General features: G+C 42.2%; 1 pseudogene; it reads left to right on the top strand.

Moving 5' to 3' along the window:
- The first annotated feature begins 1083 nt into the window (after positions 1-1083).
- Positions 1084-16043, top strand: LOC120286691 (annotated as a pseudogene).
- Positions 16044-16791: the final 748 nt, after the last annotated feature.

Raw genomic sequence — 16791 nt, 5'->3', positions numbered from 1 at the left:
GTTGTAACAAGCAATTTGGAATCTTATGGGAAATTGGGGATGGACACGAGAGCGTTGCGTAGCTTGTAGCCTTTCCGTGGTTCGCAATAAAAGTTATGTAACTCGAAGGTTTGAAGATATGCTTGTGTTCTCATTACTTCTATGAAGGTTGACTTCGTCAATAAAAAGTACTTTGTCTTTTGTTCTTGTTTCTTGTTGTGGCCACTGCCGGCGCTTGCCAACCGTCGGCCACCTCTTGCCGCCCGTGGCCATCGTCGGTAGTTGACTGCTGGCGACGGTAGCCGCCGCCCACAGCCCACCGGCCGCCACCCCCTCCTGTGGTTGGTGGGTTGTGGGTGGCAATCCTACAGCGGCAGTTGGCAGCGACGGTCGGTGGTTGTGCGGCGGTCGTGCGACAATCGTGTGGCGATCATGTGATGATCGTGCGACGTTTGTGTGACGATCGTGTGACAATCGTGCGATATTCGTGTGACGATCATGCGACATTCGTGCAGTGGTCGTGCGACGATCATGCGACGTTCGTGCAGTGGTCGTGCGGCGACGAGTGTCGTCGGCGTGCACGTGAGTATGAAGAAAAAATAAATAAATACAAAAATTTATAAATTTTTACCAAACTCATTTCTATTCTTTTTATATTCCAAGAATAGAAATTTTGTATAATTACAAAACACCATATTTTACTCAGAAATTGTTCCCGGAGTAGAATTAGAAAAAAACTATTTTTGAAAAAAAAAATAATTCCCTGGAATAAAAACGTTGCCATGTGCACCTTAACTATCGCCAAATTCATGAATGGACCATCGGTCAGTGTTCCCACCGTATGGACCATCAGTAAACTTTACGACTTCGATATGATCCAAATCTCTGACCCCCCCTCTAAACTTTTTAGATATTCATCTCAAGGTCGTGCTTTCCAGGCTAAACTTAGGACCGAGTTTCTTATGTGGCTTCATGTGCTATGGTTTCGGAGGCGGAGAATGCTATTTTCGCCAGCTTGTTTTCCAACCGACACAAGACATGGAATACATCAATCCATCGTTAGTTTGGGGGATTAATCACGGGCTCATGAATGACACTGCGCAGATGCGACTCACCCAGGAGGGCGATTTAGTTTTACTGGGTGACGATGGAAAGAAAATGTGGTCCACAAATACCACTAGCAAGTCAGTGATAGGCTTAAACTTGACTGAAGTTGGAAATCTCGTACTCTACGACAGAAATGACGCCATCATTTGGCAGTCTTTCAATTACCCTGCAGATATAATTCTTCCTGGACAGGAGCTACGTCCCGGCATGAAACTAATAGTGAAGTCAAGTGTGCCGGATGAGACAGAGCGGGTCTACACGTTCACGACTGATGATCATATAGGCTTCGTCGGATCTGTAAGGGCAGCCAATTCTCCCCAAATTTACTACAGAACATCTGATGTAAGCATAATGAAGAGCGACAGTGGATGGGTTGCAGCACTTTACGAGAATGGAACCTTTGGTGAGTTTGAATTTCCCTCGATATCTTCAGCTCAGTTTATCCGGCTGGGGGACGATGGGCATTTGAAGCGTTATGTTTATGTTGAATACTTCAATGATTGGATCCCCACGGATCTTCTTGAGCGTCTTGGAAATTGCGATTATCCACTTGTATGTGGTAGTTATGGCATTTGCTCATATGCCTCTCATGGCTATGATTGTGAGTGTCCAAACGAGACACAGCAAATTGAAGCAAGGGCTTTCATCCTATGGTTGCAATCGCACCTCCCCATTCTCTTGTGATTCGCATAATAACACTTTTGCAGAAGTTGAGAAGATCACCTTCTTTGCTTTGTCAAACAATAATATTAATGCAAACATCTCAAACACAACTGTGAAGAGTTGCAAGGAAGAGTGTTTGAGGAAAGGATGCTCATGCACAATAACAATATTTAATAATCAAACTAATTTCTTTGGTGGAGACTGTTATTTATTATCAGATTCATTTTCCCTCGTAGACGACTCATACGCGGAGCATTCCAACTTAGCCTTTATCAAAGTCAACCATAGTTGAAATGCGCTGATGCCATCATCAATCTTTCGAAGAAAGAAAAGGGGACGAACAGTGTTAATCCTAGGAACTACTGTTGGAGCAGTTTCTTTGGTCTTAGTAAGCATATTTGGGATTTATATTTTCAGAAAGGTGAGAGGAAACGATGTCGAGGATGATGATCCAGACTTACTAAGGCTTCAGATAACTAGATTCCCTTGAAGGCCATGATAGGAGATTTCAGCATCAAGCTTGGGGAAGGAGGATTTGGCTCAGTGTTTCTAGGAACTTTTCCCACTAGAGGTAGGATTGTAGTCAAGCGTCTTGATGGTTTTGGTAAGATCAAAAAGTCATTCTTGGCCGAGGCCGGAACTATTGGCACAATCCATCATGTCAATCTGGTAAGATTACTTGGATTTTGTGCTGAAAAATCACATAGGCTTTTAGTCTATGAGTACATGAGCAATGGTTCTCTTGATAAGTGGATCTTTCATAATGGTCAATGGTTTGACGTTTGTTAGCAAGTGAGGAGAAAGATTATTCTTGATATTGCCAAAGGACTAGCTTATCTCCATGAGGAATGCCATCAAAAAATAATTCACTTAGACATCAAACCCCAAAATATACTTTTGGATGAACATTTCAATGCGAAGCTCGTTGATTTTGGGTTGTCGAAGCTAATTGATAAGGGCCAAAGCCATGTCATGACGACCATGCGAGGAACACCAGGTTACCTTGTTCCAAAGTAGTTAAGCTCTGTTATCATGGAAAAGGTAGACGTGTACAGTTTTGGCGTAGTCATGTTAGAAGTCCTATGTGGGAGGAAAAATGTGGACCGCTCTTTGCCGAGTGATGAAGCACATATGTTGACCCTTTTCAAGGGCAGAGCAGAACAAGAACAACTACTGGAGATGGTTGACAAGTCTAGTGGTGACATGCAACTACGGATGCACATGACAATGTTTCTATTTTGGGGAATTATTTCTTTTCAAAAATAGTTTTTTTATTTTATTTTTTATTTCTACTCCGGGAACAGTTTCTGAGTAAAATAGGGTGTTTTGTAATTATACAAAATTTTTATTCGGAATAGAAAAAAAAAATAAAAATGCGTTTGGTAAAAATTTATAAATTTTTGTATTTATTTATTTTTCTTAATCATGGACCCGACCCGACGCTTGTTGCCGCATGACCGTTGCACGAACGTCGCATGATCGTCGCACGATTGCCGCACGAACGTCGCACGATCATCGCATGATCGCTGCACGAATGTCGCACGATCATCGCACGACCGCTGCACGAATGTAAATGCGTGCCGCACGATTGTCCTATGAACGTCACACGATCATCGCACGATCGTCGCACGAATGTCGCACGATCGTCACATGATCGCCGCACGATTGTTGCACGACCGCTGCACGACCACCGACATTTGCCACCGACTATCGCTGCAGGATTACCACCCACAACCCACCGGCCACGGGAGGGGGTGGCGGCCGGTGGGTTGTGGGCGTGGCCGATGGGTTCTGGGCGGCGGCGATTGTCGTCGGCGGTCGGCTGCGAACGATGGCCGTGGGCGGCAGGAGGTGGCCGACGGTTGGCAAGCGGCCGGCGGTGGTCACAACAAGAAAGAAGAACAAAAGAAAAATAGAAAAGAAAAAAAAACTTATTTCTAGAACTTGTTCCCGAGAATAAGAAGCTACTTTTTTTTTTTTGTTTCTTGTTTCTGTTCCAAATCTATTCTCCAACAATTTTTCTATTTTGGGGAATAGAAAAATAAGTTGGTGTTACCAAACAGATTTTTGTTCTTTTTTGTTTTTGTTTTGGGAACAAAAGAACAGAAATCGGGAGAAATAGAAATGTTACCATGCAGGCCCTACACGGCCAAGAAGCTAACGAGATGATGAAAATCGCAGCATGGTGTTTTTGTAATGACCCGGGCCTCACTGTATAATATTGTCTGCTTTGGACATTGAGTCCTCACGGACTTAAAACGCGTTATACAAATTAAAGGGACTAGCCCAAGACTCCATGCCTAAGCGATGTGGGACTAGACACTCTCCACCCCTTAATAGCACAACGTCCTCGTTGTGGCCCCCACATGCGGTCGGGAATCGGCTCTGATACCATTTGTAACGATCCGAGCCCTATTGTGTAATATTGTCCGCTTTGGACACTGAGTCCTCACGGCTTTAAAATGCGTCACACAGGTTAAAGGGACCTAGGCCTTTATAAACTAGCCCATGACTCCCCCCCTAAGCGATGTGAGACTAGAGAAGACCTCTCCCCTTCCTTGGGCTGTCACAGTGTTTGCAAGATGATGTTAGCATGAGGCCCCCCATGTCGCAAGTGGTTAAATGCTTGGAGGGCTCAGCTAATATAGAAGATGACTTGAGATGCAGCTTCTCAGTTCCTTCCGGTCACAGCAATCATAGTCTTGATGATGCTACTTTGCTATTGCCCTCACAATTATCAGTCCTAGGTGAACAAAACCAACTTCGAGCATAAACTCCAAGGCTTAGATGGGTTGACTTCTTTTGGCGTTTCTGCCATATAAGTTTTTTGTCTCGTAGTCGTGCTTATGATCAAATAATTTAAATGAATTTCTTAGTCGCTTGTCATTTTCGTTTAATTGGCTGAAAAGTCATGGTACAAATAAGGATTCCAACCATAAATCAGTTTTCAATAGACGATGCTCAATTCCATCACTCTTTCTCGTTGCGATCCAAACACAAAATTGACATCAAGGCAACCTTTCTTGTACGATACCTTTTGCAAATCACCATACTGTTTCTTGTTGTCAAGACTATGGTATCTGATTTTTCTCATTTCCAAACAAAGCAGCAGGTCGACACACAAAGCAATGTGTCCTTTTTGAAGTGTTTCTAGGCCTCATTCATATAAAAAATAGCGAGTTTTTCTATACCGACCCAGGTAAACTTAACACATTGTCGAATAAGCAAAACGTTCCTCTTAAAGAAAGAAAGATCCTCTCTCTAATCAAGATGTGTCACGCATCAGATGTGCCCATTAACATTTTGGACACCGTAATTTGAGTAAGAAGAAGTCTGACATGGATGGATCTGAAACTGTTTATAAAATGGGTTGCTTGTAAAAATTGCTCGAACACCCAACTTCAGAGATGTACCACGATAATAATTTAAATTCCAGAACAGAAATAGGTAAATTTGGCAAGAATGGTTTATGTAAGTTTCGCCAAAGGTAGGGATTTTCCAGTGGGAAAATCTACATTGTTTGACTATAAGAAAAGGACTATGGCCAACATACAAGGCCAACTTCAGAGAAGTCCGTTGAGTTAAGAAAAATGCCTTACTGAGGAAGCCGTGACGTCGGTAAAGTTGCTGACGACTCTAACTTATGCCACAAGCTTGCGAGAGTTGACGTGCGACATGGCTGGGCAGAGATTGAATCCAATTCTTCCTCCTGCTCTTTCCCTTTTTCCCCAAAGAAACTAGAAAGAACAGATTATTTACTTCATATTGGCTGCATCTTCTTTATCTTCAAAGCACCAGCTACAATAGAGGAAGAAAAAAAGCAGAGCATCAAATTGGCGGAGGCCGACAGAATCACTTCGCTCTTTTGAACCAGACACAGACATAAAGTTGACAGTGGCGATAGCAAATACCACGTACATATTCCCTCGAGCTTATATCAATCGCATTTGGACACGGCTTCGAACGCCAAAGCTATAAAATTCAAGACGGCAAATGCGAAGTAAGCAACCAAAGCATTGTCGGAATAGGCCGTGAATGACGGTCACTGGACGCCATGAGCGGCAGGGCAAGTAATATCGCTCCAGTGCTGGACGATGAGACATCTCCGTGGGCCTACTTCTTCAATGTTGCTCCTCCGAGTCCAACTGTGCTTCCACTTGCTGTTTCGTACCGAAAGTCTCCACCCGTAAGTACAAGACTGTGGGATATATTGCTTGGGGCGCGTAGAGTGATTTGAAACCACACACAACGACTGTTTGATTTAATGCCTGAGAGACGCTCGAAGATGAGTAAAACGAGTACGCTGGTGCGCTGAAATATGCTGAGGCAACCACGTACGATATGATTAGCAAGGTGTTTGCAAGATGATTTTTGTAAGAGTCCTTCCGTGTCTGCAGGTGTTAAATGCTTGGTGGGATTAGTTAGTACAGACAGTTGAAGTTATTGCTTCTCAGTTCCTCCCGGTCAAAGCAAGTAAATTGTTGATGAAGTTACTCAGCCATCTGCCTTGCAATTATCAAGTCCTAGGTGATGAAAACTAGTTTCTAACATAAGCTCTGAGACTTCAATAGAGAGACATCTTCTCAGTTTGTTCAGATCATGGCAATCACATTATCAATCAATTTACCGAGCAAGCCTGGCTATCATCCGGTCCAGGGTGAATAGAACTTGTTGTGCTTATAATCTCCAATACGTCAATTCATTAAGAACTCTCACTGCATTATTAAACTTTCAGTATCGAGTCTTCCTGTCTGATTGCAATATGAATGGGGTAAACGAGTTCCATTTCTAAACATAGGAGCTGACATAATCTCAAAGGACAGGAGGATGACGAACAATGGTGAAAGGCAACATTTTCTTTTTCTGCTTTACATGCATCGGTTTGTTGTTCTCAAGCAAACACAGAGCCCTCAACGAGTCTAACTTAATTTATTTGAAGATGCTTGCTGACTGGTACGATTTCCATTCAGTTCAGATCAGCTTCATTGAAGCTTTGTGAAAATGACTCGGTCACCTGCTTCTGGTCGAGTCTTGGTTTCTTGGGCTTGCCATTTGAAAAGGCCCCTCCTGTTTCTAATACGAAGACAAGCAACTTGGAATGCTAGCATGAGACTGCTAAGCAACACTTCTTCCTATCACGGGATGGACTTCCGATGGGATGGCCGTTTTGCCTTATTTTCCAAGATGTTAAGCATGTAGAGGGCCACTGTAAGCTAGGATATTTTGAGCATTCGGCTCTTTCATTTACGGCATATTCTTCTACTCTGCCTTCTGATTTGGGCCATCACGGGATTTTTATTGCTGTAACATGTGAACGCACTAGGTGTCACTGATGGTGGAAGCCATTTCTTTGTTTGGGCAGTTCCCTTCAATCGATAGTAATGCTCTTTTTGTTTTTCTATGAATGTTTAATCTTTCCTGCGTGTAAACCACATTGTGCAAGATGCATTGCCTTGATGGTTGCCCAGTTCTCTACTATTTGTTTTCCCATTATCTTTCATCACTGAGACCTACCTGAGTTCTTGTTCAGCTCATCAGCGACTAAAGCAGGTTGTAAAAATTTGCAAATTATCTAAATTAGCACAAATGTAAAATGTTTAGGACTTTTTTGGCACAAAGTAACAAAAGAATTCTTTTTATAAAGACTTTCCTCCATCCATTGCACAATAATAAACTCATAAGCCATTTCTAGAAATGCTTCACCATGCCATTTCAAAATCAACTGCTTGATCTGGATTTATGCAACAATTATGCTTTAAACATCACTTCTTCCATTTTTATAAATAAAATGCCATGCCATGTCTTTCATACTCATACAGTACTCAAATCTATATCAGTTTTAATTAAGACGTGAGTTTTCAAATTCATAGAAAATATAGCATCACTTACCTGGATATGCCTCAAATCAAATAACTAGGCTAACTCGAATCCACGAACTCCGATTCATATTATATAAGTGAGAAATAGCATCAAAATCAAATAAAATACTATCTCAACTAACGACTCAACTAAACTATGCTTATTCATTAATAAAATGAGACTTACAAGCTAAAAAAATAGCATATCTAAAGTGATTATTTAAATTGTCTGCAATGCGGAGCTTTGAGTGTGACACTTGGTCACACTATAATTCTTTCCACCGAATCCTGTTCCGAATGTATTTATAGTCAATAGAAAGCCCTTTCAATGTGCTACAAGAATCCCAACTTGATCATCCCAAAATCAAGCCAAAAATTGACAAAATGTGGGCTCGAAACTGCTGGACGCACACTGTCTACTACTCGCGGGAAACTTCGACATTTTGTTTTGGGTAAATCGTAAGCTCAAATCAACATCCATAAAATCCTACCGCTCCACGACACCTTAAAATATTATTTCTATAAAAATATGTAGCTCAGCGACTCAAAAATCAGATTTTGCCGCTCAATTTTCTCAAAATTCCGAATTTCAAGCCCTAAGTCCAAAATTACTCCGATTGGACGAACGGGGGGCGGGATTACTTACTGGGTGGCTTGGTGAGGTGCCTGTGGCATGAACACACAAAGCTGTCTCTCCTCTTTCTTCTCCTTCTTTCTTCTTTTCTCCTCTTTTCTTTTGCCCGAACTTCTGCTCGAATGTGTGCTATCTTTTCCTTTTTTTTTATTATCTCTTCCCCCCCTTTTTTTTGTCTTTTTCTTTCTATATTTAAAGTGGGTCCGACCTAGTAAAAAAATCTCAAATTACAAAAATATACTACTGGATGAACATTTCAATGCGAAGCTGGTTGATTTTAGGTTGTTAAAGCTAATTGATAAGGATGGAAGCCATGTCATGACCACTATGCAAGGAACACCAGGTTACCTCGCTCGGGAATGGCTAAGCTCCGTTATCACGGAAAAGGTAGACTTGTACAGTTTAGGCATTGTGGCGTTAGAAATCCTATGTGGGAGGAAAAATGTGGACAGCTCTTGCCGAGTGATGAGGTGCATAGGTTGAAACTTTTCAAGTGCAAACCAGAACAAGAACAACTACTGGACATGGTTGATAAGTCCAGTGGTGACAAGCAACTACACGTCCAAGAAGTTGTCAAGATAATGAAAATTGCAGCATGGTGTTTACAAGATGATTATAGTAAGAGGCCTTGCATATCTGCAGTGGTTAAATGCTTGGAGGGCTTAGTTAGTATATATAGTGTAACGACTCGGGCCCCACTGTGTAATATTGTCCGCTTTGGACACTGAGTCCTCATGGCTTTAAAACGCGTTACACAGATTAGAGGGACCAAGTCTTTATAAACTAGCCCAGAACTCTCCTCCTAAGCGATTGGTGACTAGAGAGGGACCCCTTCCCCTTCCCTGCGCACGTCTGAGGACCGAAGTGCAGACGCCCCACCATCCCTTCTCCCCGCGCACCGTCGCTTGGGCTGTCACACTTTCCACCCCTTAGGAGCACAGCGTCCGCGCCAGTGTGGGGCCTAAAAATGACAATATTATGGCTTGGGAGAGGAGTGCCTTTGCCCTTGCGTAATGCGTTTTAAAGCCGTGAGGGCCGAAGGCCCAAAGCGGACAATATTACATAGTGGGAGGCCCTGGTCCTTACAAATGGTATCAAAGCCGACTCTTGACTGCGTGTGGGGCCATATACCCAATGTGCGGGGAGGAGGGATGGCAATGCCTCCACGCCTCGGTCCTCGGACGTGCCCAAGAAAGGGAAATGGGTTTTCTCTAGTCCCACATCGCTTAGGGGAGGAGTCCTAGGCTAATTTATAAAAGCTTTGGTCCCTTTAATCTGTGTAACGTGTTTCAAAGCCGTGAGGACTCAGTGTCCAAAGCTCTGACGCTTCGATGGGTTGGCTCCTTTCATCCAGATCACAGCGATTACATTGTGGATCAATTCACCAAGCTAGCCTCGCCATCATCAGGTCCTAGGTGAACAGAAATTGTTTCATAAGTTCCCAGGCAGTAATTCTTTAAGAGTTCTCACCGCATTATTAAACCTTTGGTATGAAGTCTTCCTGCAAGATAATGATATGAAGGGGGTAAATGAGTTTCATTTTCAAACGTAGGGGCTGACATAATCTCAAAGGACGAGAGCATGATGAACGATGGTCAAAGGCAGCATTTAAATGGGGCATTCAAGTAAGACATTTCCTTTTTCTGCTGTACATGCATTGGTTTATTGTTCTCGAGCAAACACCAAGCCACTAACAGGTCTAATTTAAGGTATTTGAAGATGTTTGTCAACCTGTACAATCTCCATTAATTGAAGCTTCGTGAAAATGTCTCGGTCACTTGCTTCTGGTCAAGTCCTGGTTTCTCAGGCTCGTCAATTCATTCACAGCAAGGCTCCTTCTGCTTCTGATACGAAAAAAAGGTAACTTGTTATGATGACAAGAGATTGCAAAGCTACACATCGTCATCTCGTGAGGTGGACTTCCGATGGGATAGCCATTTTGCTGTATTTTCCATAATGTTAACATGTAGAGGGCCACAGTAAGCTAAGAACATTTCAAGCATTTGGCGTTTTCATTTCTGCCATTTTCTTATACTCTGCCTTCTCATTCGGCCCATTGTGAGATTTTTATTGCTGTAACATGCGAACACCTTAGGCGTCATTCATAGTGGAAGTCATTTCTTTGTTTGAGCTGTTTGTTCCAGTTGATAGCAATGTTCTCCTTGTTTTCTCTGAACAATGTTTATTATTTCCTGCTTGCGCAACCAAATTTCCCATCATCATCAATGAGAGCCACCTGAGTTGTCCAGTTCTTCAGCTATTAAAGCAAGGGTGGGAAGAACCTACAAAGATTGCAAATCAGTGCTTCTGGAAGAACTCAATGGCCAACAATCAACACAAAAGAGTCGTGGCTTTTTCTCCATTTCTTAGAAGAAGATACTAAAAAAAGGCGCATGACATTACTTTGCGACCTTAGAAAAATCACTACCGCGCAGTATGTCAGGAGTAGATAAAATGTTGAGATGTGACATTCTAATTTGACCAAAATATTTAAAGGTAACCCAAAGTTGATGAAAAGTATGTATATACTAGAATATAAAATTCTTAAACTAATATCACATGATCTATAGACTATATGAACCAAGATCATCATCTGAACAGTCATTGACAATGACTTTTGGTTTGCATGGACAAAAGGCCATATGCTATTTGGGAAAAATTGTCTAAAAAATCCGAAACCCATTACATGGTAGCCAATTTAATCTTAAACCTTTTGATAACTCAATCTAGTCCTATATTTTTTAATTGTGCCAATTTAATTCTAAACTTTTTAACGATTTAGCAAACAAGTCTTAAACCTTTTAGCAAATTGCCAACTTAGTTATTCCAACTAATTTTGACTTAACATCGTTGATGTGGTAGCCTAATTAGCGCTAGCTGTCTTATGTGGCGCGACCGTCGCTAATGTTGACAATTTTTCAAATTTCAAAGTTTTTTATTGATTTTTTCTTTTTTCTTTTTTCCCCTCTTTTTACAAAGGGAGCCAGTGACCTCTGCCGCCTTTGGGCGAGGGCCGTCGACCCTGCCTAGCCCTGAGCGAGGGCATTGCCCTTGCCTAACTAGATCTGGCGGTTTGTAGTTCTCAAGCAAACACTGAACCCCCAAGGAGTCTAATTTAATTTAATTGAAGATGCTTGTCAACTTGTACGATTTCCATTCAGATCAGCTTCATTGAAGCCTTGTGAAAATGTCTGGGTCACTTGCTTCTGGTCGAGTCTTGGTTTCTCGGGCTTTCTCATTTGAAAATCACAGCAAGGCCTCTTCTGTTTCTAATACGAAGACAGGCAATTTGGAATGCTAACATGAGACTTCTAAGCGGCACTTCTCCACATATTGGGATGGACCTCCGATGGGATGGCCGTTTTGCCTTATTTTCCAAGATGTTAAGCATGTAGAGGGCCACTGTAAGCTAGGATATTTCGAGCATTCGGCTCTTTCATTTCCGGCATATTCTTCTACTCTGCCCTCTAATTTGGGCCATTGTGGGATTTTTATTTCTGGAACATGTGAACGCATAAGGTGTCATTGATAGTGGAAGCCATTTCTTTGTTTGGGCACCTCCCTTCAGTCGATAGTAATGCCCTTGTTTTTTTTTTTTATGAATGTTTAATCTTTCCTACGTGTAAAACCAAACCCTGCAAGATGCATTGTCTTGATGATTGCCCAGTTCTCTACTATTTGTTTTCCCATTATCTTTCATCACTGAGACCTACCTGAATTCTTGTTCAGCTCATCAGCGACTAAAGCAGGTTGTGAAGACCCTACAAAAATATGCAAATCATCTGCTTCAGGATCACAAAGGAGAACTCTTTAGTTTAAAGGAAGAGACAGAAAGGTGTTTGATATTACTTTTTGACCTTAGAAAAACCCGAACATCTTGGGTCCATATATTTTTCATCAAATAAAAATCCACTGTTGATGAAAGTATGTACATACGTCTAAGGATATGAAATTCCCGCGTTAATATTGCATGATTTATAGGCTATATGAATTACGGTTATCATTTGAAACATTGTTCATGATAAGTTTGGTTTACGTAGCCTAAAGATCATATAACATCTTTTCGGGATTTCCATTAATGTAGGATATCGAAACGATCAAAAAGTTTCGAATAATTGTTCTCAAGAACTTACATAATTAGAGATGAGTAGGTTGATTGCTATATAAGGGTTCCAAGAAATTACCATTCAATTTGCTAGTAAAGTATATAAAATATGATTGGGCAATTATTGTACCTCTTACGAGATATCCGGGGGTTTTAGTTTCAAAGAAGTTTGATATTCAATCCCTTAAAAGGAAAAAAATAAACCTTGACTATTAGTATACAAGGAAAAATTAAGAAAGTAAATGTTAATAACATAAAAGAAATGTTATTGACGGAAAACATAGCATAACAGTTAATGTTGATCAATTAAATGCATCAGCTCATAAATAAAGGACGGATTTGCTATTGTTCTTCATGAAGAAAATAATTAGGGACGGAATTTAATATAGTCAGCTTGTTTCATCCTTAGTGGTTCTAGCAAAAATTAACAAATTTCAGAAGAAATTATGAATTTTCTGCTTCCATGTTTAAGCTGTTTAGATTAGAGAAAAGATTTCTAATTAGAAGTCAAGTTTTATTGACCAATTGATGAAAGATGAATACATATAATCTAACCAATCACGCGGTGACGTTGTAACACGCAATTTGGAACATTAGGGGAAATTGGGAACAGACACGAGAGCATTGTGCATGTTGTAGCCTTTCCGTGGTTCGTACTAAAAATGGTCCAACCCGAAGGTTGGGAGAATTACCAAAAAAGTCATAAATTTATTGCAATTATGCCAATTCAGTCCATCGGCCAAAATTGGCCGGCCGGCGCTAAAATGGATGCCGATCGAAGACAGCCGGCCGACAAACGTTGATGTGGCAATTTTTAATATATATATTTTAATATTTTCTATATTTTAATTTTTAATTTTTTTTTTTTTGAATTTTGAATTCTTTTTTTCTTTTTTTCCCCACCTTCTCCTTCCTCTTGTTGGCGAGTCAACCTTGCCGGTCACTACCGATGCTCGCCCCCGTTGGTCTTTGGCGAAGGCAAGCCTCGCTCAATAACGGTGAGGCTGTCGTCGCCACATCTGGCGAGGCTCGGCCTCGCCCAGCCATGGCGAGGTTGAGCCTCCCTAACCACTAGCGAGGTCGACCTTTGCCTTGGCTAGGTGAGGCCCCGCCCTTGTCGGCCACTAGCGAGGTCGACCCTCGCCTTGGCTAGGTGAGGCGGATCGGCTGGGTGAGAGGCCTTGCCCAGCCAAGGTGAGGTGGTCGACCTCGCTAGTGGCCGGCAAGGGCCGAGCCGCTCGCGATCTAGTGGGGCCTCGCCCTCGCCAGCCCTCGCCTCCGGCCGGCGGGGTGAGCCTCACCATTGGTTGGCGAGGCTGACCTCGTCGGCCCTTGTTTCCGGCCGGCGCCGGCTGGCCAAGGGAAGGAGAAGATGGGGAAAAAAAGAAAAAAAAGAATTCAAAAATTCAAAAAATATTTTAAAATTAGAATAAAAGATATTTAAAAATGCCACGTCGGCGTTTGCCGAACGGCCGGCGTTCACATTAGTACCGACCCGGCCAATTTTGGCCGGATGGACTGAATTAGCACAATTATAAAAGATTTATGATTAAATTAACCAAAAAAAAGTTTAGGACTTTTTTTTTTGGGTCAGAAAAAAAGAAGAAGTTTAGGATCAAATTAGCACAAATTGCAATAGGTTTAGGGCTTTTTGGTAATTCTCCCCTCAAAGGTTTGAAGATTGGCTCGTGTATTTGTTACTTATAAGAAAGTTGACTTCGTCAATAAAAATTGCTGAAAATCTCACGTGGTAGTACCTTACCATATCTATTGTCAGTTGTCATGCATGGGATGCCTCCCCACTTTTTTGAAACGAGGGAACATGAACATGAGATTTGTTGCCGAGTATGACCTTCAATTACTTTGTCTGAACTTTGAGACATAAAATTTGGGATATCTATTAGAGAGAGAAGAACTTTTGTCCTTAATTGGTGGCAGAGACGTGTAGGTATCGGTATGTTAAAATAAGGAGTGCAGTATCGTCAACCCATTGAGGTTACTTGATAGGTGGGGCAGCCCCAGCGAAGCTCTTGAGCTCTAGTGTTGTGGTGAGGTACAACCTTAATCACCGCCATGTCTATTGTCAATTGTCATGTTTGGGGATGCCTCCCACTTGTCTAACATGAAGGAATGTAGAACTTTTTGTTGACTATTTTAAGCCTTCGTTTATTCACAAATAGATCAAGAAAAAAAGTTCATAATTTTGAATAGTTTAATTTCTCTTGTATCGTGCATACTCGATGTTAAAAATTGAAGTAATTCGAATTAAATATGCATAAAAAGCACTTGTTAACATGTGAATGATCAATGAAGAATTTTTATCACTCAATTCATTTTTTATTTGCTTGATTTCACAATCTCTTCACACATTGATGTTCATTTAATTACTATTTGTTGATACCTAATTTTGACAACCTTAAGGAAATAAAAGATAAAATTGCATCAAAACAAATAAAAGGAAAAAAAGAGGGAAAATCAATCGATTAATTATACATGTAAGTTGGAAATTTCAAATCTTGATAAATGCGGAAGCAGTCCCGATCGAGGATCAAGATTTAGGGAATCAGTAAATAAAGAGCAAGAATTTTGATAAAATGGAATGAATCAAAACAAAATCAGTGATCGCGAAATTCTTGTGGAAAGTGGCTGTTTGAAATCGTTATAAAGAGAGCCACAATTTTCGTGACAAAGGGGTGAAAAAAATCGAAAATTTCGAGAGCGAATTCGGGGAAAAAAAAAAATTCGAGAGGAAAGTTCGTGCAAGAAAGAAAGAATTCGCGAAGGAAAAGGAGGCTTCTCTTCGTTCTTCTAAAAATACCACAGAAACAAAAGAAAAAAGCTGTTGAGGGAAAGAAGTCAAAGTGAGGAAAAGAGGAGAAAGTACAGCAGAGAGAGAGAGACAGATAGGGGACGTGCGACAGGTGAGGAAAAGAAAAAAAAAAAGAAAAGAAAAAACAGCAAACAGTTCGTCTTCCTCAGGCGTCTTCGCCCCCTGCGGCCTCCGTCCGCGAACATCCACGCCAGCCTCGTAGCCGGCGCTCGCAGCGGGCCTCCGCCGCGCCTCCGCCTCCCATCCTCTCGCCGGACGCCGCTGCTCCAGCGCCACCCAACGCCTGCAGCCGAGCCGCCGATCCCCGCGACGCTGCACCAGCCTGAGAACCCGCGCCGTGCACCGCACCAGCAACGCCTCAGCCTGCTGCAGCCACGATCCAGCACCTCTGCCTGCGCCTCCGCCTCGCCTGCAACCTGCAGATCCCGTGACCCGCCTGCTGCTCGCGCCTCCGCCGATGTCGCCCCTGTCGCCGCGTCTGCCAGCCTCCGTTCGAAGCCCCGTGCCGACGTCTCTTCTGCCCGTCGCCAGCGAACCTATGCTCGACTCCACGGGAGCTCATGCTGCCGCTCCGCCGCCCCTCCGGACGCCGCATCGCCGCTCCGCTCCTGCAGTCAGCCCCTGCTCCACCAGCGCCCGACGTCCGCGACGCCGCTGCAACTGAGCACCAACCTCTGCCCAGCGCTCGTCCCGACCTGCAGTGCCGGACGCCAGAAGCCCCGACGCCGACGCCCCTGCTCCGCCTCCGCCCAAGCCGGATCGCTGCCCTTCCATCCCGACGCCCCTGCGGAGCCTCCGTCCGACACTGCGCCGCTGTCCCTGCTCCGCCCGACGCCGTCCCCGCGCCCGCGTCACCCCCGCGTCTGACCGATCCGCTCCGCCGCGCAGCAGCCCGCGCCGGACGCCATACCTCCGCCGGTCCCCTCGCTGGAGCTCCGTCGCCGGTCACCCTCTGCCCGGCGCCACCCACCGCCGCTGCTGCCCCTTTCCAAGTCTCCCTTTAGGTGGTTTTTGTTATTTTTATTTTTAATTTATTTTATGCTATTTAGTTTTTTTTTTTAAAGTTCTGTTATTATTGTACAAATTGGAAAATTGGAAGTTGATTTTCGAATATTGTAGGCATTACCCGAAATTATCGTAATTATTAATATAATCCGTAAGACGTTGGATCATTTTTTTAATTATATTAATTTTTTGGGCATTTTGGTAGTGTTTTGATTATTAAATAATTATAATTATTAATTTGGTCCGTAAGATTTCGGATCAAATTTTTAATTATTTTGAACTTTCTTATATCTTGTGATATTTATGATTAAAATAATCGTTAATTTAACTTTGTAAGACGACGGATTATTTTTTCGATTATTTTAATCCTTTATTTAATTAATATCTTAATTAGTTTAGATATAATGTTTATCTAATAATTGCTTGTCTCGAAAGAACACTAAAAAAATCCAAAAAAAAAAAAAAATCAAAAATCAAATCTTGCATCGGAGTTGTTGGTTTAGTAAATTAGGATTGCACCTTTAGATAATTTTTGGAATAGAGCATGATTGATTTTTTTTTTTTAATATATAGATAAAATCTTAAATAATGTTTACACATTTTGATAATC

Source organism: Eucalyptus grandis, chromosome 1, assembly GCF_016545825.1.
Source record: "Eucalyptus grandis isolate ANBG69807.140 chromosome 1, ASM1654582v1, whole genome shotgun sequence".
Taxonomy (NCBI): Eukaryota; Viridiplantae; Streptophyta; class Magnoliopsida; order Myrtales; family Myrtaceae; genus Eucalyptus; species Eucalyptus grandis.
Note: the sequence above shows the minus strand (reverse complement) of the source record. Positions and strands in the feature narration are given on the sequence as shown.